The 21,437-nt window shown below is 49.0% G+C and overlaps 1 protein-coding gene and 1 long non-coding RNA gene across 9 annotated transcripts in view; one reads left to right on the top strand and one right to left on the bottom strand.

Moving 5' to 3' along the window:
- The window catches only part of Zfp423 (zinc finger protein 423), a 300,244-nt gene that overhangs the window by 23,688 nt on the left and 255,119 nt on the right, over positions 1-21,437 (top strand). The window contains exon 1 of one of the 7 annotated variants that reach the window (XM_030243879.1): positions 4,047-4,151. The exons of the other annotated variants lie outside the window; for them this stretch is intronic. The gene's annotated coding sequence lies outside the window, so the exon portion shown is untranslated. Of the gene's footprint in view, positions 1-4,046; positions 4,152-21,437 lie in introns of those variants that run through there. 7 annotated transcript variants of the gene reach the window in all.
- Positions 8,830-10,883, bottom strand: Gm34412. 2 transcript variants are annotated; one of them, XR_003947429.1, is made up of 3 exons: positions 10,492-10,883; positions 9,563-9,679; positions 8,830-9,194 (listed from the first exon to the last, which is right to left on the bottom strand). It is a non-coding gene; the product is annotated as a predicted gene, 34412 (long non-coding RNA). The 2 variants fall into 2 exon arrangements; XR_003947430.1 differs by lacking the exon at positions 9,563-9,679.

The raw sequence follows: 21,437 nt of genomic DNA, 5'->3' as shown, positions 1-21,437 counted from the left end.
GCTTGACCTGGGATTGTCTTATGTGTGCTATTAACCCGTGAGACCTAGGGAACTCCGTTAGCCCCCTCAGGGCCTCTTCAGTATAGTGAGGGAGTCAGAGCTCATAGCTAACCTTGACTAAGCAGATTCAAGTCCCAAGGACTGCACACCACCACACGCTTAGGTCTTGCTGCATAGGGGGCATGATTTCTAATATCTGTTTTAAAGGGGAGGCCATCCTACAGGGATTTATGCCCTGACACCTGGACTAATTCTCTCACATTCTGTGGTCTCTCCAACACCTGATCTACATGGACTCCTCAGCTGCAGTGGCATGACTCTGAGGATGTGGCTTCTGACACCTTTGGGACTCTTCCTAGTTCATTGACTGGGTGCCATTTTGCTCTATGATGGGTCGTAGGAAGGCCAAGTACTAGCCAGACAAGGCTGGGACTGCTTATATTGAGGCCTTTTCTTGAGGTTTGATGTCTGACCCCAGCCTGGTGGCTCCCTTGGTGGACACAGCCTGGGCATGCAGGAGGTATTGGGATCTGCTTTCAGTGCTGGGCATGGGTAGGAGCAGCCAGGAATTTCCTGCACTATGCTCATGAGCCTCTTGCACATTGTCCCCTCCACCCTTCCTGCCACCCTACTCAAATGCAAGTGTGAATAGATGGGAGGTCTCGAGGGGCTGTTAAAATTTGTGAGGTACCTCTTCCCCCCAGTCTGCCCTGTCTTTTTTTTTTTCCTTCCTGGAGCCTTGACACCGTCCTTCCTCTGGGAACCTTTTCATTTGGCCATCATTGTCTTGCTGAATAAAGCAGGACTGGGAGGTGGGAAGGGGCTCTGGGAATGAACTCAGGCCATCTTTTCTTATTTGCCTAATTTCCTCACTCAAATGTGTCTTGTGATTAAACATTTTCTTAGCATGCTTGGTCAGGGCCAGGCTGGGGTTCTTTTCATAAACATTGGCAAGTGAGTTTAACAGCCCTGTTTGTATTAGCTGGAGGTTTCATTTGCATAGCGATTGTTCTTATGAAACAGAATAATCACCCGCAGTTTATGAAACTGTATAAATACCTGGGTCTGCGTCCTGGCTGCATGCACAGGCCTTTCTTCCCATATGTAAATGTATCCTGTTTGGGGATGAAGTTCAGACTCCTGGAGAAAACCATAGTGTTTCAGGGTTTCTCTGAGGAGCCCAGGGCTGACCCTGGCTGGAGTCCTGGGTTGTGGGTGTTGCTGATGGATGGAGCTTGTGATGCTGAACTGGTCTAGTGACTGGGTGCCCCCCCCCCGCCCCCCCGTGCAGCTAAACCAGGGGGTAGGTGCACATTGGAGGTCCCCTCCTTCTTCCAGTCCTCCCTGACTTTCGATTAGAGGTTGAAGAAGAAACTGTTTGTGTGTGGTATGTGTGTCTATCTGTATATAGTATGTGTATATGTGTGGTGTGTGTATATGTGGTATGTGTATATGTGTATGTGATATATGTGAATGTGGGTATATGTATGGTATGTGTCTGTGTGTGTATGTACAGTTCTTTGTTTTTGTTTTTTTTCTTTCCGAGTCAGGGTTTCTCTGTGTAACCTCGGCTGTCCTGGAACTTGCTCTGTAGTTCAGGCTGGCCTTGAACTCACAGAGATCCACCTGCCACTGCCTCCTGAATGCTGGGATTAAAGGTGTGCACCACCACTGCCCAGGTTTAGAGTTTTTGAAATGACCTTGCTCTGTAGCCAGGTTATACTTGAATTTGTAATCCTTTATCCTCTGCCTCCTGAGTTGTTTATGGACTTGGGCTATGATTGAACCCTGCCCTCCCATCTCTTAGATGCAGGATGCAGACTGGAGGCCTGAGCATGAGGGTCGCCCACGGATTTTCTAATTTTTAATTTTAATTTTTTTTTGAGACATGCAGGGGCAGAGGTTACAGGTGCACGCCAACCACCTGCTCATAGCTATCCTGATTGGCTTGCACTATCTTTTCTCTTTTAAAAAATTTTAAAATCTATTTTATGTGTATGAGTATTTTGCCTATATGTATGTATGTGTACCATGTGTGTGCCTGGTGCCCCCAGAATACAGAAAGGGCCTTGGATCCTCTGGAACTAAAGTTGTGGATGGCTGTGAACCATCATACAGAATTGAGCCCTACCCTGTACAAGAGAGCAAGTACTCTAAATCGCTCAGACATCTTTCTAGCTCCTGCACTGTCTCTGGAAGAAAGAAACCAGCATGGGAAAAGCTGATGATAATTGTAGCTTCTTTTTCTTTTTCTTTTTTAAAGACTTACTTATTATTATTATTATATCTACAATGTAGTTGTCTTTACAGAAGAAGGGGTCAGATCTTGTTACAGATGGTTGTGAGCCATCATGTGGTTGCTGGGATTTGAACTTAGGACCTTCAGAAGAGCAGTCAGTGCTCTTAACCGCTGAATTATCTCTCCAGTCCGTGGCTTCTTTTTCTAGGACCTAGTGGATGGACCTGGTCCCCGGACCATGAGACCCACTTTCCTGCTTGGCAAGGGTCCTGAGGCTTGTGGGGAGGGAGGGGACCAGGCTTGTGGGGAGGGCATAGCTGTCTGCTGACTGTAGCCTCTTGCCTGAGCAACAGATTATCTCTCTGTAGAAATTTCCTGTGAAACTTGGGGTTTTTTTGTTTGAAGGAAAAAAAAAAAAAAGAAAAGAAAAGGAAAGAAAAAACCCACATCTATCTACCTATCTGTTTGTCTATCTATCTGTCTGTCTGTCTATCTATCTATCTATCTATCTATCTTTTATTTAGTGTGGTGTGTGTTGCACACCCGTGTGTATTCCATGGTGAGCCTGTGGAAACCTCTGTAGGAATCAGTTCTTTCCTTCCATGACATAGGCTTCTGTCACCAGGTGTGGTGGCAAGCGAGTGAGTGATCACTCTTACCCACTGAGTCATCTCTCTGGCTCAGAACATCTGCTCCTGCCTTTGGTGGCTGAATTCTTTGTGTCCCTTCAGGTTCATGTCTCCTTGTCTCTGCCCCAGTGGCTGTGGGTTCAGGGACCTCCTGATAATGAATTAGTATGAGGAAGAGAGGCGATGTGGGGAAGATGTCACTTTGAGTGGTCGCATCTTCATTCTCACTTCCGTTTTCTCGAACATTACTTACTGGCTCATTTTAGAACATGTCATAGTCTCAGTCTGTGCTCTAGACTTGGGCACCATAATCTGGATGGGTCAGTTGACCCAACTGGGGTGATATTTGTTAGGTGATTCTAAAGCAACTGGAAATTGCTTGAGTGAAAATCTGGCTGGACCAGAATAGTCCCAACCATTAAGAAATGGCTTGACAAGGACGGAGGTGGAGGAACCGGGCCTGGCACATCCACGTGGATGCTTCAGCATCCAGGTCCTTGGATCTTGGCTGATTTAAGGGAGCCTGCACTTTAACTGAAGCAGCGAAGCCAGGCACCTCAGGATAGCTGGAGGGCTCTGATGTCCCCTTATGGGTACCCCTGTACTTGCTGTGGAATGACTGGTTGGAAATCTGCTTAGTCCGGGTCCTGTGCTCTTTTATCCTGTGGTCTCCTGGTATCTTCCCAATAGCTCTCTCTCCATGGTATTCTCCTGCTTTTATGAATGTCTACACTGAAGCTCTGGCACTTGAGGTCCTGTAACAGGTAAATGGATGGACATATTAGGATTTGAACCTGGGTTTCCCGCCTCTGGAGCCCACCCTCTCAACACTTATGCCATGTTTTCAGTTTCTCCAACTGCCAGGGAGGTTAAATAGAAAGCAGAGGAAGCTTCCATTATGAACCTTTTCTTAGCTCTTCTGTCGGGCGGGAGCCTGGAGTCGAGCGCTTTTTAAGGTGTTAAGCTGGAGTCTCCTCTCCGCCCTGCCTTGATGACCTGTACTTTGCTGTGGGTAAGATTTCGCCCACGATCTAAGGTCTCCAAAGTACAGAGATCCTGAAAAGATCCTCTGGAGAGGGGCTGGAACAAGCTGCCGGAGGAACTGGCTGGCTGACAGGGGTGGTACCATTCTGGCAGAGTACTTTAGGCAGCAAGACCAGTAAGTCAAATTCCGAGCAGCCCAAGCACTAAGAGGCTGTTGGCTATAACGGGAGGAGACCTGGAGGAGTGTCCCTATGGCGCACTACTGAGTTCTGCTGGCCTAGACCCTGGTGGTTTTCACGGTAATGCTTCGTTCTGCTCAACATACATGGGCCCTTGTTCTCAGGTTTGTCTCTTTGTGGTAATGTCTACTGTTGTACCAGAGTACACATCCCACGTGCAGGGAAGAGGGATTCCCAGACAAAGGTGTGTCTTTGGAGGTGGGGGGGTTCTTCTAATGACCCCAGAGCCCCTCCTTTGTGTCTTATCGCTGAGAATGGCATCCCGTGAAAATCCAGTCCAGCCACAGGCCAATTTGGGAGTTAGTGGCCTCTGAGGACATCCAAACAAAAATCTGCTAGATCAGCAAGAATAAAGGAGGTAGGAAGGCTGTGAGTGAGGAGGTTCTGGAAGGACCTCAAATGCCTACGCACTTTTGCATGTAAAATTCGAGAATACCATCTCAGTGTCTCGGGCTCTGCCCTACCCCCGCCCCAATCCTTTCTCTGTGCATCTTTCTTAACATGAACAGTGGCGCTTTCTTCCTAGACTGGAGGACCCCCTTCCCAGCTTTTGGAGTCACAGCCTTTCCGCACAGGTCACTCAGTAAGGCTTTTCAGATCACCTTGCTTGCCAGGGCAGGAAAGGGCCATGACTCTCACCCCCCCCTCCCCCTCCTCCCCCTCCCTTCTCCCTCCCTCTCTCTCCTTAATGGCAGAGGAGCTATTCTCAGCAGAATTGATTTGTCTTACTTGCCGTGGTTCCTCTCTTGTTGGACTCTTCGCACCACCTGGACCAAGTCCCTGAGCTTCAAGAGAATGCTCAGAGGAGGAGGAAGAACTCTGAAGTGCCTGGCATATCATGGCATTTTCAAATTTTCCCCGAGTGAAAAACCCTGAGTGTACTAGACCCTTCTCCATGCCCTGCATCATCTGCTGGGTTCTGATCCCTAGGGCCCCAGTCTTTTGTTCTTTGTTCTGTGAGGAAGAGGAATCTCGCGGAGCTGCTGGACCCATTGACTCTTTACAGTGGCCGAATTGTGGCAGGGCCAGTGGGGGGGGGGGCGGCTCCCCTGTCTCAGGGCATGCAGTGGTGCTCAGAGGGGAGCTCTGAGAATGTTTGGTTGGCCAATCTATGCCTGCACCCTGCAGGCAGCACTGATGGATTAGCCTTTCAGGATCTCACCCTTGCCCATATTGGCTGGGTCACTGTGCCCCAGGACAGCAATTTCCATTGTTGAGGAGGACTCAGTCCCTGTCCCAGGAGAGCAATGTGGTTCCCTGCTGCTGCTGAGTAAGCAGCCTGGCCCTGGGAGCCAGCAGGGTTTTGGAGACAGCACAAAGGTGATGGGAACAGCTAAGACCTCTGTCTAACGCAGGTCATCTGGTAGCTGTTAGGAATTCCTGGTGGGAAGGGTCAGGCTGCTCACCATTGGAAGTTGAAGAGGATTCAGGCACACCCACAGGATGTAGGGGATGCAACCACTCTTTAGGAACTTAGGAGAGGAAGAGAGGAGTGTGGACCATAGGTAGATGGCAGGGTCATCAGAGGAAGCCCAGAGGGGGGAAGGGCCTTGAAAGGCAGAACTCCTGCCACAAAGCCCTGGTCATTTGGGTCCTCAGGCTGCTCAAATCTCTGCTCAACTTAGCAAGTAGTGGGTCTCCCTGTGTGTAGGAAAAGGGCTCCCCTGGGGCTAGGGTGGGCCTTTTGTTTTAAGCACATTTTTGTGATTTTATTTTTATATCACGCGCATTGGTGTTTTGTCTGCATGTCTGCATGAGGGTGTTGGATCCCGTGGAACTTGAGTTACGGACAGTTGGGAACTGCCATATGGGTGCTTAGAGTTAAATCTGGGTCTGCTGCAAGAGCAGCCAGTGGTCTTAGCCACTGAGCTCTCTTCTCAGCCCCTAGGTTGGGCCCTTTTAAAAATATGCATTGGGTCACTGCCGCAGCCCAGTGTCTACCCAGGGCCTTTTTGCAATGTGTTGGCTGCAGCGTTAGCATAATGAGCAAGAGGCTGGATGGTGGGGCTTCCAGCGCTGTCCCCCAAGGTGGAATTGTTGGAGCTGGCAGAGGCTTCCTCCACCCGCTGGCCCTTCCAGTGTCTTGCCTATGTTGCCTTTCTTTTCAGCGGGAAGTGTCGGTGTGAGTAATTACATATATTTTCACAAACTCGAACTATGCCTTATTTAAACTTTTATAAACATGTGTGTGTAATTCTAATTAACTACTCACATAAAGCCCTCAGAAGGTTAGGCAGGGGAAATGCTCATTTGCCAGACTGGTGCCTAAAAAGCCAAGGAAAATATTATGTTCTAGCAACAAATGGTCTATTCATGTAGGTGGTTACCAAGATCAACAGTAGGTATTTGAGGACAAGTGAGACTCTGAGCAGCAACGGCTGAGCCTCACTTGAGAGGGTCCCTGAGTCACCTTCGGGGAGAGTTGTCCACGGAGCTCACACGTCTGTCACGCCTCTGTCCATGGACTAAGACCTTCTAGAGGAGTGTGGAAAAGGGATTCTTGGGGTTGATCTGGTAAAAGGGAGGATGGATTGACTTCCATTTGTCTATCCAGTACCAGGTGAATCAGGTTCTTGGTGCCATGGTGAAAGATGACACAGGGTGGTCCTGGGACCACAGGAGCTCTGGTTGTTAGGGGTGGGGACACAATGCACAAGATAAGGGGTGCTATGATAAAAATCGGGTGAACTGGAGAGTGTTGAGCTGTCGAGCAAGTGTTTGAGGCTGGGTGACGAGGTGGCCACACTACAAGGAGTGATAAGAGGAGGGGTGGGTCAGGTCGCACAGACTGCTGGGAAGCAAACAGAGCTGCTTGTCCTCTTCCCCCTTAATGAAAAAACTTTAAAATGTTGGTGTGGAACTGGGCACAGTGGTTTGCACTTATGGTTCTAGCTTCTTGGAGAGCTGAGGCAGGAGGATAGTTTGAGTTTCAGAGTACAAGACCAGCCTGGGCAAACCTTATCTCCAAAGGAAAACAAAAGTTGCTGTGTTCACTCACTTGCCGATGGGAACACACACAAATATAAACAAAAATAAGACACCTCTGTTCTTTGGGAAGAACACTGTTATCCCCTTCTTTTGGACATCTTCATTTATCATATCCCTATTTTCTTCACTACTGTCTTATCAAAGATCTCAGCAGAGCAGAGCCCGGTGGCACAGATCCCAGCCTTGGAGGGACCAAGGCAGGAGGATTCAAAGTTTAAGGCCAGCCTGGGCCATATAGTGAAACTTAGTCTCAACACACACACACACACACACACACACACACACACACACACACACACAATCAATCAATCAATCAACTGTTAAAAAGGCCACAGATCCTAGAGAAGTACAGCTAGCTTCCTACTGGAAAGTCCCAGGTGTCTACTCTTGGGTGGGAATCAAGGAGACTTCGTTGTGCCCTGAAGATACTGAGATTGGAGTCCAGGTTCCCCTTTGGTAGGTGTTTACAGCTAAAGTAGCTGTGTGAAAAGGCAAGTGCTTGTGGGCTCATGGTCTTATACAGACAGCATTCAGTGGTGATCCATGGAGATCCTCTACACACCTGGCTGGCCCCATACCCAGACACTCTTGGTTCGTTGGTTCATTTGTTTTAGCAGTCACAACCCAGCAAGGCCATGTGGTTGCTGTCATTTGCGTTATTGACAAGAAACTGAGCAATGGAAGAACAGTGTCTTCCAAATCGAACAGGTTTTTAGGGGCTCCACTGGCATTAGGACCTCAACATTTCAACCCCAGTGCTGGGCAGGACGTTAGGATTCTGTCAGGATGGAGCCTGGCCCAGTTTCTTTCTTCTGAGCAATTCTTGTGTGGGCTCTGCTGCTGTATTTTTCCCTGGGCCATTTCGGGAGTTTGCCCTGTGGTGTTCATTCACCGAAGCCATCCAGAAGGTCCAACTGGGTTCTCTGGGCTGGACTGGAGAGGGATGTGATAATAAACAGGGGCCCATCTCAACTTTGGCATGGGACAACCCTTTATAATGAGCAGAAGGGTTTTTTTCCTCCCTTCTTCTTTTGGCAATTTCCTGTGAAACTCTGAGAGCCAATAGGAAAGGGCTACCCAGAACCACCTGTGTCTTCTCACAGGGCTGGAGAGATTGGGGCTGGAGGTGAGGGTCTGTGTGAGGCTGCTTCATTCATTCCTTCCCTCACTCATTCATACCGAGGTGTGAGTTTCCAGCAAGGAGAGTCCCTTGGTCTCCAGTTTCCGGAGGCGCCCTGTACAGTCTAGATTCCAATTAGCTTAATTGCTTCATATTAGACTTCTTAGAAATGATTTTTTTTTTCCTGCTGATGGCTGAGGTTCCAGGAAGGCTTCTCTCCACTGCCTTCCTTCCTGAATCTTCCCATTCGTGTCTCTTTCAACTCTTGCTTCTTCAGGTCTGTGCCTCAGTCTCCCTGGTTCTGGTGCCGTGAAATCCATGTAACCCCCAAGTGACCAAAAAAGGGAAATGGTGTCTGACTTATATAAATCTACACAGTGTATGTGTAAAAGGACACACGTGTTTTGAAAGAGAGAATTCCTTTCTAGGGTGTGTTTCAGCAAAGGAACTGGACACAAAATCCACCCTGAGTTCTCACCCTGTTCCTTTTCCTTTCCCCATTAACACCAGGTTTTTTAAAAAAGTACTTTTCAACAACCCGAGGAAACAGTTACATCCTGATTGACACACAGGATGTTGGAACAGCATTCTTGCTGTTAAGTGATCAGAATTTCAGCCAAGGGAGTATAATGAAATCCACATAAAAATTTATTTACCTAATGAAAATCCTGGAGTAATGCATAAGTGGTTCTCTGATAATAAAATGCAAATCTCAAACTATAACCAGGAGGACAATAATCTTCATTAAACGTATTGTCTAGAGGAAGCCCACGACATCCACTTAACAGTGATTTGATTTGTTTAGTAATTTCCAAGTAATATTTAAACTTTATTTCAAGCCTTAAGAACCGTCCAAGAGTTTCTTTCCTGTCGTCGAGGAGGGCAGCTGGATTTGGGCTGGGGGCCCACCAACTCATCCCAGGGCTTCTGTCATGGGGCACCCTGAACCAAGCCTTTGATCAGGTAGCTTGACATCTGGTGGGGAGATGGGGTCCCTGAAAGAGAAAGCAAAAGGGTTAGGTTTCCTCTCTGGGGGAGACCTAGCTCCACAGGGATCTTGGATGGGAGTCCTGGAAAGACTCCAGAAAGGAAGTAAGTGCCTTGCCCTGGTTTATCCCTGGCCTGGGTGGAGCCCAGGCCGCCGGCATTCAGGTCATTGCCCCTGTTTTCCTGACCCTCTACATCCCTGGAGTGCTGTATAGAGCCTTTGTCATCCTCTTGGCCCCTGAGCATCTAGCTAGCTACAAGTCCTCACCCTGGATGGTGTGCCAGGGAGGTAGGAGCAGGTTGGAAGAACTATGGACCTTTGGGTTCCAACCCTGGCCCTGCCACTAGCTGTGTAGCGGTGAGATGTGTCCCCCACCTTTGTGAGCCTCACTCTGGGATGTCATCCTCGTCTCTTGAAGGGGCTTCCAGGAAGCTTGTGGCTCAGTGGAGACTGACTGACTCAAGGTTTCAGTCTTTTGTGGTGCAAACGTTTCTGAGGGCGATAGAGAGGAATTGGAAATTGAGATTTTTTTCTGCCCAAGTTTGAAACTGATGAATCTCAGGCCCGGATGAACACAATTTGCCTTTTTAATTTTACTTTGTTTTTGGTACTGAGCATTGAACCTCTTACTTGCCAGACAAAGGTTCTATCGGGGTGGACCATGCCCTGCTCCTCAGATTTTTAAACTTTTTAGACAGAATCTTACTAATTTGTGGGGCTGGCCTTGAACTTAGGCTCTTCTTGCCTCAGCTTCCAGGCTTAGTGAGCCTTCTGGATTTTTAATATTTTTGCATTCATGAAGTCTCAAGTTACAGATGAAAATCACTGTATGTGAATTAACTGCTTGCATTTCATGCATTTGAATATATGTGAAACTTTTCTTCAAACATGAGCAGATTGCAGATGATCCTCCTCCCCGTCCTCCCCATCCTCCCTGTCCTCCCCGTCCTCCCCATCCTCCCCGTCCTCCCCATTCTCTCCATCCTCCTCGTCCTCCTCATCCTCCCCGTCCTCCCCATTCTCTCCATCCTCCCCGTCCTCCCCATTCTCTCCATCCTCCCCGTCCTCCTCATCCCCTCTTTTCCTTTCTATCATAACAAGCCACGGCCTCCCCTCACATGTCACAGAGCATGTTAAGGTGCTCCCTACTGCAGTGGCTAAACAGCACAACAGTGAGATACTGGCCTTGTTCCAGAATCTGGATCAGAGGCTTGTCAAGAGTGCCACAGCCACCTCAGTTTCCTTGCCTGGAATGCAGCATGAACCCCCATGGCTTGCTCTTTGTTGGAGATTAAACAAGATACCGTGTGTAAAGTAGTTAGCCCAGTGTCTGGCCCTTTCTCAGGGCCTGATGAGCAGGAGAGGCTTTGTTGCTCCAGAGAAAGGGCTGTGCAGAACAGAGGCTGGTGAAATGGAGCCGGGAGGCTCGGATCCACTGGGGATGCCAGTGCTGGCAGTCCGGCCAGCCACCAGGCCAGTGTTTCCATCTAAGGGCTGGCTCGGGTTACCCCTGGCTTGTCGGTAACTTTGCTCAGGGCTTGCAGCCTCTTAAGTTCAAGGTCGAACCCAGGATTCTTGTCCCCCACACAGTCTTCTGCCTTGCCCAGAGTCATTAGTCACCAGGATGAGAGTAGAGATGAGTCAGGACCTCGGGTCACACCCAGAGCCAGGCCTTGCTGATGGAGGGCCTACAGGATCAGCCATTCAAGAGTGTACAAAAGCATTTCAGCCCGGGCTTCAGATGACCCCTAGCCAGGTCATTTAACCAGGGTGAGCCTTGGTGTTTTGATCTGTTCAATGGATATTTTAGTGTCTCTCTTGAGATAGAGTGGGTTTTCGCCAAGGGCACCTGGGGATGACTGCCCCCCACCCCCTCAGGTCTTACAATAGGATGTGCATTCTCAGGAAGAAGGGTAAAGGAGCTGCATCCTTTCTGGCCAGGGTTGATTGTCAACATTTCCTGCAACTGGCAGGGATGCAGCGCAGGGGTAGAGCACTTGCCTAGCATTGAAAACAGAGTTACAATCAGCAGGAGGAGTGGAGGCAAATGAGTTGACCTTTCAGGTCTAACATGCCTGTAATCTCACAGCAGTCTTAGGAGTTGGCAGTTGTCCTCAGCCCCCTGGTCCCTATACTCTGGAGTTTCTGCCCATGTTCCTATGGGGAGCCAACCAATTGCTGGAGTGTCCCTCTTGCCACTTCCTGGTTTCTGTCACTCTACCCCTCAATAGAACAAGAGTTGTGGAAATGACCAAGCCATTGGGGTGGTGGTGGTGGTGGTAATGATGATGGTACAGACAAACCCAATGAGACCTGGACTGCATCCTCTCAAAGCCCTTAGTGGGTGTGCATTGAAATACTCTTGGCCTCTGAGTGCGTCCTCCAGTGCTGCAGAGGGATGGAGTTGTGGGGGTTTGCAGCAACTACCCCGAGCCTTGTGGTGTCATTGTGGCTTCCTTCTCTGGACCTATAAAAGGCCCAAGTGACAGCCAGGTTGGGCCCTCACACCTGGAACCAGGCCAGGGGGAGGAAGAGAGTAAGGCCAGGGGAGGGGCCTGTCAGCCAGTGACAAAGGCAGCTACAGAGAAACAAAGGAAGAGAGACATCTCGTGTGCTAACCTGTGATTCGAAGAAAAAGTGACTTGCTACCCTAGAAAGGGTTTAAGTGCAACCCAGAGTTCATGTGATTAAAACAAAAGCAAAACCCAGGAACAGTGCAGGACTCACCTCTGGCCCAGGTGTGACTGCAGTCCCAATGCCTCCCAGGCAGGAAGCGTCCCCACCCAGACAGAGAGGCAGTTGGAATCAGAGGCTGTCATCTGCTGCCAAATTTGGGAGCAAACATTTTTCTTTCTGGATTTAAATAATTGCATTGCATCCTCAGCTCTGGTTCTCTTCTGAAGCCAGCCCCAAATGACATTTGGCAGGCTGACCACGGTCTCCGCCCTGTGGGGTTTCTCAGGGTATTTTCCTCAATGTCTGAGTAGCTGGCTTCTAAACTAGTTCTCTCTCTCTCTCTCTCTCTCTCTCTCTCTCTCTCTCTGTTCAGGGCTCAAATTTTATTAAATTTAAATTTTATTCCATTTTAGGCTATAAAATCTCCAAAAGTGGCCTTGAAAAACGAACAGATCTTGGCATGTTGGAAATAGGTTACCTCCAATGCAAATAAAAGAGGCTAGCTTCCGAGGAGAACAAGACTCCAAGGGGTGGGAAAATGTGTGGCGTGCTTAGAGACACATAGCAGAAAAATGGTCAGAGACCAATTTAAAAGCACATATACTTTAAATGAAACATTCTGTGGACATATGGAACCAATAGCTGTGGCAGAAGCTCAATTTTGGGGATCAAGTCTTAAGAGCTAAACTTCAATCTTACTACCCAAGGTGATTTTTAGCAGACAGATGAAAACTCCTTTCTGCATTCTGGTCTAAGGGGAATCTTAATACATTTTTAAATTATTTGGCATTTTGAATTAATTTTCTTAGAATGAAACGAGATTCTTAAATTGGGATCTTGTAGGGAAAAGACAGCCAGGTAATTAGCGAGCTGATCTTCTTTCCTGACACATGGATGCAGAGGGGGATGAACTCCAACCAAGGTGCACACAAATCTATTTTAGAGCAAACATTTCAAAGTAAGCAACACCATCTGTTCTTTAATTATTTCTCTTTATAAAAAAGCCGCTACATTTATCTGGGTTACTTAGTTGGAAAGAAATGTCTTCGAGACTCTCAGAACTGAAGCTATTAAAGGCAGAGTGTCAGATCTGGTTTGCTAGGTATCTAAGAACTCAAAAATAGTAAAGGCATTTTCAAATTGATTTTTCCAACACGGATCCCTCTTAGTCCAGCAGGGCATGGTTATAGGGCCTTGGAGGGAGGGGGTAGTCCTCAGCTGCTCCTGTCTGGGACAAGGACAGTTGGATTGAGCAGAGGGTTATGACAGGGCAGTTAGGTAAGGTTTTGTGTTGGGGAGTTTGATCTCTGAGACTTAAGGTGCTGGAGATTCTGATCCTGACCCATCTAGACTTCTGTTTATCCACCCATCCATCCATCCATCCATTCTCCACCCATCCCCTCATCCCCCATCCATCCACCTACCCATCCATCCACCCATCCATCTATCCTCCATCCATCCATCCATCCATCCACCCATTTACCCATCCATCCATCCCCCATCCTTCCTTCCATCCATCCCCCTACCCACCCTCCCATCCATCCATCCATCCATCCACGCATCCATCCATCCCCCACACATCCATCCATCATCCATCCACCCATTCATCCATCCGTCCATCCACCCACCCATCCATCCACCATCCATCTGTCCATCCATCGGTCCATCTACCCATCATGATTTGTCTATTAGTCTGTCTGTCCATTTATCAACCTACTCAATCTCGATCTATCTGTCCTTCCCTCCTTCCTTCTCTTCTCCTCTCCATTCCTTCCTCACTTTTATTCAACACTTTCTGAGGACCTCAGTAAGCTTCGAGCAGTATTGAAAGAACAGAAACTGATGTAGGTGAGTCTGTGGCTACTAACAATGTCTGCTTGCTCTAGGTACAGACTGGTGCTGTCCAGCGGAACTTCTACAGTATGGAAATGTTTACATATGTGCCGTTCAGCATAGCAGACACTGCCCACATATTGCTGTTGTGTTTAGTAACTAAAAACTACTAGTTTATTTCAATTTTTGTTTATGTGAATGTTATATGTGTCTGTGCTTGTGTAGGTGCCCAAGGAGGCCAGAGGAGGGGCCAGATCCCTCAGAGCTGGAGCTGTTGCTGTTCTTAGCCACTATGTTAATGGAGTCTAAGTTTTCAGGTGGCTTGTGTGGCTTTGCTTCTGAGAAGTAGGCCTTGGGTGCGATGCTGTGGTCCAGTTCAGTTAGAGCGGAGCACACTGGAAAAGCAGATTGGATTTCAGATGAACCGAAGCGTCTTAGAGAAGGTGTGGTAGAGTTGTGGCTGGGATAGGGGTAGGGAGGTGATAGTGGCCTGACATGGGGTGGGGTTGTGGTGGTGGTGGTATAGTTTACCATGCTCAGTGGCACATTCAATGAGCTCACCATGTTGGAGTTAAGAGAATGGAGGAGGGGCTGGAGAGATGGCTCAGCAGTTAAGAGCACTGACTGCTCTTCCAAAGGTCCTGAGTTCAATTCCCAGCAACCACATGGTGGCTCATAACCATCTGTAATGGGATCTGATGCCCTCTTCTGGTGTGTCTGAAGACAGCTACAGTGTATCCATATAAATAAAATAAATCTTGAGAGAGAGAGAATGGAGAGAGAGAGAGAGAATGGAGAGAGAGGCTTGGGAATTGACTGAGGCAGGCGGGTAGAAGATCTGGTATTTCTGCCTGAGTACTTCTGGACTGGTATTTTAACCTCTCTGGGCCTCATGCTCATCACTGATGAGCAGTAGATAACTACACCTGGTTAATCCTTACCTGATGGAGTCAGATAACAGGTGGGTAGGCTTCGCAAAGTCGCTGATGCACAGCCCACATGTTGGACTGTGTAAGTGATCTGACCATTTTGTTTCTTACTGATTTTTCCTTTTTCTTTAATCCTCTCTTCCTCTCCTCTCCCCCAGGGTCTCAGCTCTGCTGAGGACTGTTCAGAGTAGCTTTACCCACCTCCTCTTATTTGGGCTAATGTGTATGTTGCTCCCTGTGACTTTTTGAACTCTGGATTGGGAGACCCTTGTGGTACTCAACCCGGTCTTTCATTTGCTTCCTAGAAAACCCTGCTTGGGCCTGAGCTTCTGTCTTACTGTGCCCATGTGTTGCAGGCTCCTTTTGGAGCCCTACTCTGGCAGCCAGGGGCCAGTAAGAGGGCAGACTTCTATGAGCACTGGTCTAGAGTCAGATGTAATCAGATGCCTTTTGGGTAAGGCTCACCGTAATTTTAGCAGCATCTTTTCTTTTGTCTAGACCTAAGATCAGCATTTTAGGGAAAAGTGTCCAGGCAAACTTTCCCCTGCCTCCCTCCCCGGCCCTCCCCAATTCTGGGACTCTCTCAACTCCCATGTCAGGTGCCCAGAGCAGTGGCCAAGCCCGTTTGGCAGTAGAGAGCCCGTTTGTCTTTGGAAGATGCCAGACTTAGTCTGAGGTGGCAGATGTGGTGGACACATCTCATTGGACAGACACCAAGAGTCTGACCCAGTCCGGTACATGTTCTAGAGGATGTCAGCAGCCTCCTACCCAAGTCGCATTCTTTCCTATGCTCTTGCAGAGCCTTTGCCAGGCTGCTGTGTATTGGGGACTAGAGCACAAGAATTGTTCAGTTGTTATTGCTGGTATTATTATTATTATTATTATTACTACTACTATTATTATTTTGTCTCTCCTCCAGACAAAGACATTCATAACAAACTCTTGAAATCCTCTTTTTAAAAGGATGCCCAAAGAGAGCCTGATTTGTTGCAACGGAGTGAATTGCTAATGGTAGAGACTGAGACATCGGGCCAAGACACTGATTTATGGGGAAAGATACTTCCCAAGCACCTCTCATGCCGTTTTGACTCACAGCCAGGAGTTTGTCCTCAGGCAAGGAATCCTGGATGGAGGTTGCACACTGGAAACCCGAGAAGCATGCACAGCGCTAGACTTGTCTGTCTTTCTCTCTCTCTCTCTCTCTCTCTCTCTCTCTCTCTCTCTCTCTCTCTCTCCCTCTTTCTTTCTTTCGTTCTTTCTCCTTTTTGGTAACTGCTCAGGACTCTCTCTCTCTCTCTCTCTCTCTCTCTCTCTCTCTCTCTTTCTTTCTCCTTTTTGGTGACTGCTCAGGATTAAAATTTGTTTGGAATTGAAGTAGAACACTTACAAATCCAGTAAAGTTTGTACAGAAACCCAGGTTTCTGGCTGGAAAAAACAAAAAAACAAAAACAAAAACAAACAAACAAACAAAAAAAAAACGGTCCAGTGGGTGGAAGCACTTGCTGTGCACGGGCCTGACGGTCTGTCCCTGGAGCTCATGCGCAGTAGCATGAGCTGGGACACCGAGACAGAAGTGTACGCATCAGAGCTCAAGGGCCAGCTAACTTGGAGTATGAGGAGAAATGGCAGAAACAAGAGAGACCCTGCCTTAAAACGAGCTAGAAAGTGAGAGCTGACTCCCAAAAGGTGTCTCCTGACCGCCACATTGCCACACGCATGCCGTGACTTGTGCACATGCCCACACTCCCGTTCCCCTCCCCCATCTCTTGCTTGTTGAGGGTCAGCTGTAGTGTATTGACCGTCCACTCCTATTCCACCAGCTCCCCTCTCCCCATTCCTTAGCCATCTTCCCTGGAGGTCGTGAGCTTGCTGGTGCTGAGAGGCATTTGTGAGTGTGTGTGTTTTGGTTGGGGTCAGTGCTGTCGCTGCAGGACCTACCTGAAGCTCCCGGTATGGTCCCCATCCCCAAACTGCCTAATGCTTGCTGTGTGATACTGCACGGTTCTACACAGGTACTACCTCTCTAGGCTTCAACTTTCCCTGTGGCTGGTGGAGCGCCAGGCTAGATCAGTGCTTCCCCACTGGGTGTGAATGAGCCTGGTGGGGAAGGTGGGGTGCGAGCTGGCCCTCTCCCTTCATCAAGTAGGCATGTTCCTTAGATTTATTCTTAAGGAAACGTTAGGGCCCCTGGTTGGCAGGGTTCAGGAATCTCCCGGACAATGGATCCATGTTGACTCCTTGTCAAGAATGGCAGGGGTGGGTGGGGCTTCCTTCTTTCTGGTGATAGAGTTGTTGCCACAGGGATGGACAGTAGAACGTGTAATGATTAGATACTGCATTTGTCAGGTGGCTGTACTCTGCCACTAAAGCAGGGCTCTTTCTTGTTTTGCCAATGAAGAAAAATTCCCTCCCTCCCTCCCTCCCTCCCTCCCTCCCTCCCTCCCTCCCTCCCTCCCTCCCTCCCTCCCTCCCTCCTCTCTCTCTCTCTCTCTCTCTCTCTCTCTCTCTTTCTTTCTTTCTTTCTTTCTTTCTATCTTTCAGGACAGGGTCTCACTTTGTGCCCAGACAGATCTTAAAATCAAGATCTTACCGACTCAGCCTCTTGAAACCGAAGTTCTGAGAGGTTAAGTACCTTTCCAGAGGTCACACAGCCGAGAAGTGGCAAGGACATGAATTAGTTTCGCCCTGTCAAGGCTCTGAGCTGTTATGAGTGGGTGTAGGAGAGAGGCTCAGGCAGGACTCCCTGAGAGGCAAAGCCAGTGCACTGCAGCTGTTTCCTAAGACATGTGGGCCTCTTGCTCCCATCTGCCCCCAGCATCTCCCTCTCACTCCCAGAAGCCCCCACCAGGACGGTTGGAGGCCTTGCTCCTGGTCCCACAAGTTAGAGAAATGGGTGAGAAAATCTGTCAGGGTTTAATCTTTTTGTTTGAGGGCACAGTATTGGCTAGATAAAATCTCTGGGTCAAATTGTATAGCCTCGTAAGTTAACTTGGTTGTTCAGTTGGAGCTGGGTGATCTTGCTCTCTGAAAACCCAGCATGTGCCTTGTTTGAGTCTCGGGTGCCCCTATGAGAAGGGATGCATTCTTAGCTGGAAAGCTGCCCAACAACCAACCAACCATCTTGGGTTCCTCAGGTGCTCCTCGTACCCCCATTTCACAGAAGGCAGATGGATGGTTAATCCTACACACACACACACACACACACACACACACACACACACACACACAGAGCCTAGAGAAGCTAAGTCATAGATCACAGACCTGTCTGAGGTGCTCAGCTTCAGTGCTCTGGAATTTTTGATCCTGCTCTTGACTCCTGACAGCCTTTAGCCAGAATCAGCTGTAATGATACTTCCTGACCCTCTGGGCTGTCTACAAGGAAGTGTGGTCCTCACAGGCCCTAATTGTGTTCTTAAGGAGGGAGCTGCTTTCTGCTTCTCCCAGCTCCCTCTGGGTAGCCCAAATCGGTGCCTCCTGATGTATGTGTGTGTGTGTGTGTGTGTGTGTGTTTGTGTGCATATGTGTGTGTCCTACCTTACTTAGGGAGCACTGTGTCTTTTCTGGGTAGGGTATGAGGGTGGGACTATCTGCTGGGCACATGGGCTTCTGCATAGATTTTCTGTCACACAAGAGGTAGTGGCTGGGGCTGGTGAGATGGCTCAGTGGGTAAGAGCACCCGACTGCTCTTCCGAAGGTCTGAAGTTCAAATCCCAGCAACCACATGGTGGCTCACAACCATCCGGAATGAAATCTGACTCCCTCTTCTGGAGTGTCTGAAGACAGCTACAGTGTACTTACATATAATAAAAATAAATTAAAAAAAAAAAAGAGGTAGTGGCTGTCTTGACATAATAAACACTGGACATTGTAAGCTGAAGGGGAATTTCATGGAAGGATAAGAGAATGAACAAGAGAAGAAACTGAGGGAAACTTGTGGGTAAGGATTGGAGTTTAGACTGGGAGTGGGTGCTCACTTATGCTCACCGGAGGCTCCACCAGAGAGGGTGGTATCTGGGAAGAGAGATGCTTTCAGCTGGGCTGGGAAGGCTGAATCCCTTGAGCTCTGCATGGTTAAGAGCTGGGGTGCTGTTAGCAGGGGTCTGTGGGCATCTGGAGGCTGATGTGTAGCCTCACTGTTGCTGCCAGCCAGCCTTTAGGTTGTGACATTGTGGAGAATCCTGGAGTTCAGGGTGACAGGGGGTGAGTGGGCTGTGGTCCATTTGGTCAGCTTTTGGCTGTAGGATTGAATTCCCCAAGATGTGTGTGGACTGTTAGGATGAGAGGGTCCTAGATGGAGCCCCACCAATGTCTAGTGTGCACAAGTAAAGGGACATAGAGAGGCCATCTCCCCTGCAACCCAGCTCAAGAAGGCCAGCTTTGAAGGAGTGGTACAACTTTGTGCCCTAAACTCATCATGAGTACATTGATGGTGAGGGATGGGTTCAAAAATATTTGCTAACGAGTGTATAAGGCACAGAGTTGACCACATCCCCAGCTGCCCTCTTGCTCGCCCTCGGGGGAGTGTGTGGTCACTGGTAGTTACCGTTTCTACTGTCTGCTTTTAGAGCATCTTATGGAAGGAAAGATGCATCCCTTTCTCCCTCACACCACGCAGTCCTCTGCCTTTCTCATAGCCTGTCCAACACGTTCTGAGCCAGCTTGCTACCAGTGATGATTCTGTGTGTGCTCAAGGATGGTAGTCGTAGTGCCATTGGCCCCTTGGGTTTGAATTATCGTGTCTTTTTTTTTTTTTTTGGTAAAAAGAATTTAGTTATTATATGTGTGTATAGACATACCTCTGGATACACATGGAGGTCTAAGAACAACTTTGTGGGTCTGTTTGTCTCCTTCACTTTCATGTGGGTTCTGGGGAATTGAACTAGGGTCTTCAGACTTGCACAGTGAGTACCTTTTCCCTCTGAGTCGTATCCCCAGCCCTGGGTGTTTGCTTGAATGATGTCTTCTGGAAGAAGCCCAAACAGCACATTCCCTGGAGACCATTCCCAGGGTTGTTGCCCTTGTGACAGGCCAGGAATGATGGTGGGGCAAGTCCGGGGTTACCCCTGGGGCCTTGGAGGTCTAAGTTTCTCCTGATTCCCTTTCCAATCCCCAGACCTGGCTTACTGCAGCACATCAATACACCATGTTTGTGCAACATGCCTCCATAGAACAGGGAGAACTGGGAAGACAATCATTTTGAGTGTGTCGGTTTGGCTTACCCCAGCCCACCTCTGTGATACTGGATCTGCCCCTTTTTGCTCTGCTATAGATAGCTGGTGACCAAGGTCTGCGAAGTCATACTGTGAAACCCACTTGATTGTGTCACTGAAGGTCTGCTCGAGCCACAGGCCTGTAGGTGCAAGAGGGAAGTGACAGAGAGGGGGGCGCAGAGCCAGAGTTCTGCTTTGCCCCCTAGGGCATGCACCCCATATGAGCAAGTAGCTCTTTGTGTGACTGTGGAACAGAATCTCCTCCACAGCCTGTGACCTTCCCCCAGCCTCTGGCTAGCCTCCCAGTTCCTTTGAGCTGGGGCTTCAGGCTGGGTGGCTGAGGCAGGCCAGTCAGGTGGGGCCCTGGGTAGCTGACAAAGTCTCCCCGAGGGCTGGGAAGCCAGCTGCGGCCCCAGATTGGGGCAGAGCTCCAAGTCGGCTTTAACCCACTCTGTTCCCATGTATGTGGTGGCTCCTCTTGGTCCTGCACTTCTCCCTCTTTGTTTGAGGTGGGAGCCCCATTTGCTCTGTGAGTTTGTTTCCTAAGTCCACAGTGGCCCAGGTATGCACTGGAGGGGCATGCATTCATATAGTGCATAGAAGCATTTGGATTTTGGATCTCTGTGAGACCCTATCCAGCCCAGGCTGCACAGGCTCAAGGGGGAAGGGTGCTTGAGCAGGCTGTGGTGAGCCTTTCAAGGTCCACTTGCCCCTCTCAGCTCAAGCTGCCTTCTGTAATCACTGGAAGTTCCAGGGGATTTGCTAGGCCCCCTCCCATGCCAGGAGCCTTGACGCCTCCCACTTGTATCTCTCTCTTCAAGTAGCTATTGCTGACTGAATACTCTGTATCCTTTTGAATCTCTCCTGTCCAGAATTTCACTGCTTGGTCCTGGCAATTGACCCCTTGGGGCCCCACAGTAAGTTCATTCCGTCTTCCCAGTGACAGCCCTTCAGATGCCCAAAGACAGCTCTGGGCCTTCCCGAGCTTGTCCCACCGGGTGACACTGTCTCTTCCTCAGAACCGTTTCTGAGACATGGTTCTAGGGTCCCATCTACGCAGGCACCCCTCCATGGGTACATCCCTGTGGGCCTGTGGACTTCCTACAGCTGCTCTTTACAGCCCTGCCATGCAAATAAAGGACCAAAGACCACTCAGACCCACTTTTTAAAAAGGGGAGTGTTCTGATTCACCGACCCACAGTGATCCTGGCAGGGTATTACATGTGTCAGCTGTCTTTCTTCTCCATGTGTGCACCTGTATTTAAATGTTTTCCTTCAACCTTGGGGATTTAAAAAGGTGAAGAGACAAAATGCCTCGGGTGATGTCGGAACACCCACTAAATGGTGGGTGCTGTACTGAGAGGTAGGTCTGGGCTGGAAGTGGGCTAGCAGAGAGAAGCTGGGGCTTACCGCACATGAGTCTGATGCTTCGGATCTGGCCTTCAAGGTGTCTTGGCTACAGGGATTGCTGAGAAAGGCTTAGGCGAACCAGAGGGGAGTGAGGCTCTATCTGTGCTGGGGTCTGGGGAAGTGTCTTGGGTAATGTGATCAGGGGGGGCCTCCATCACTGAGGGGGTCAGCTGAGATGGTAAGAGAAGCATC

Source organism: Mus musculus, chromosome 8 (assembly GCF_000001635.26).
Source record: "Mus musculus strain C57BL/6J chromosome 8, GRCm38.p6 C57BL/6J".
Lineage (NCBI taxonomy): Eukaryota > Metazoa > Chordata > Mammalia > Rodentia > Muridae > Mus > Mus musculus.
The sequence above is the reverse complement of the archived record's forward strand: the minus strand, read 5'-3'. Positions and strand labels throughout refer to the sequence as shown.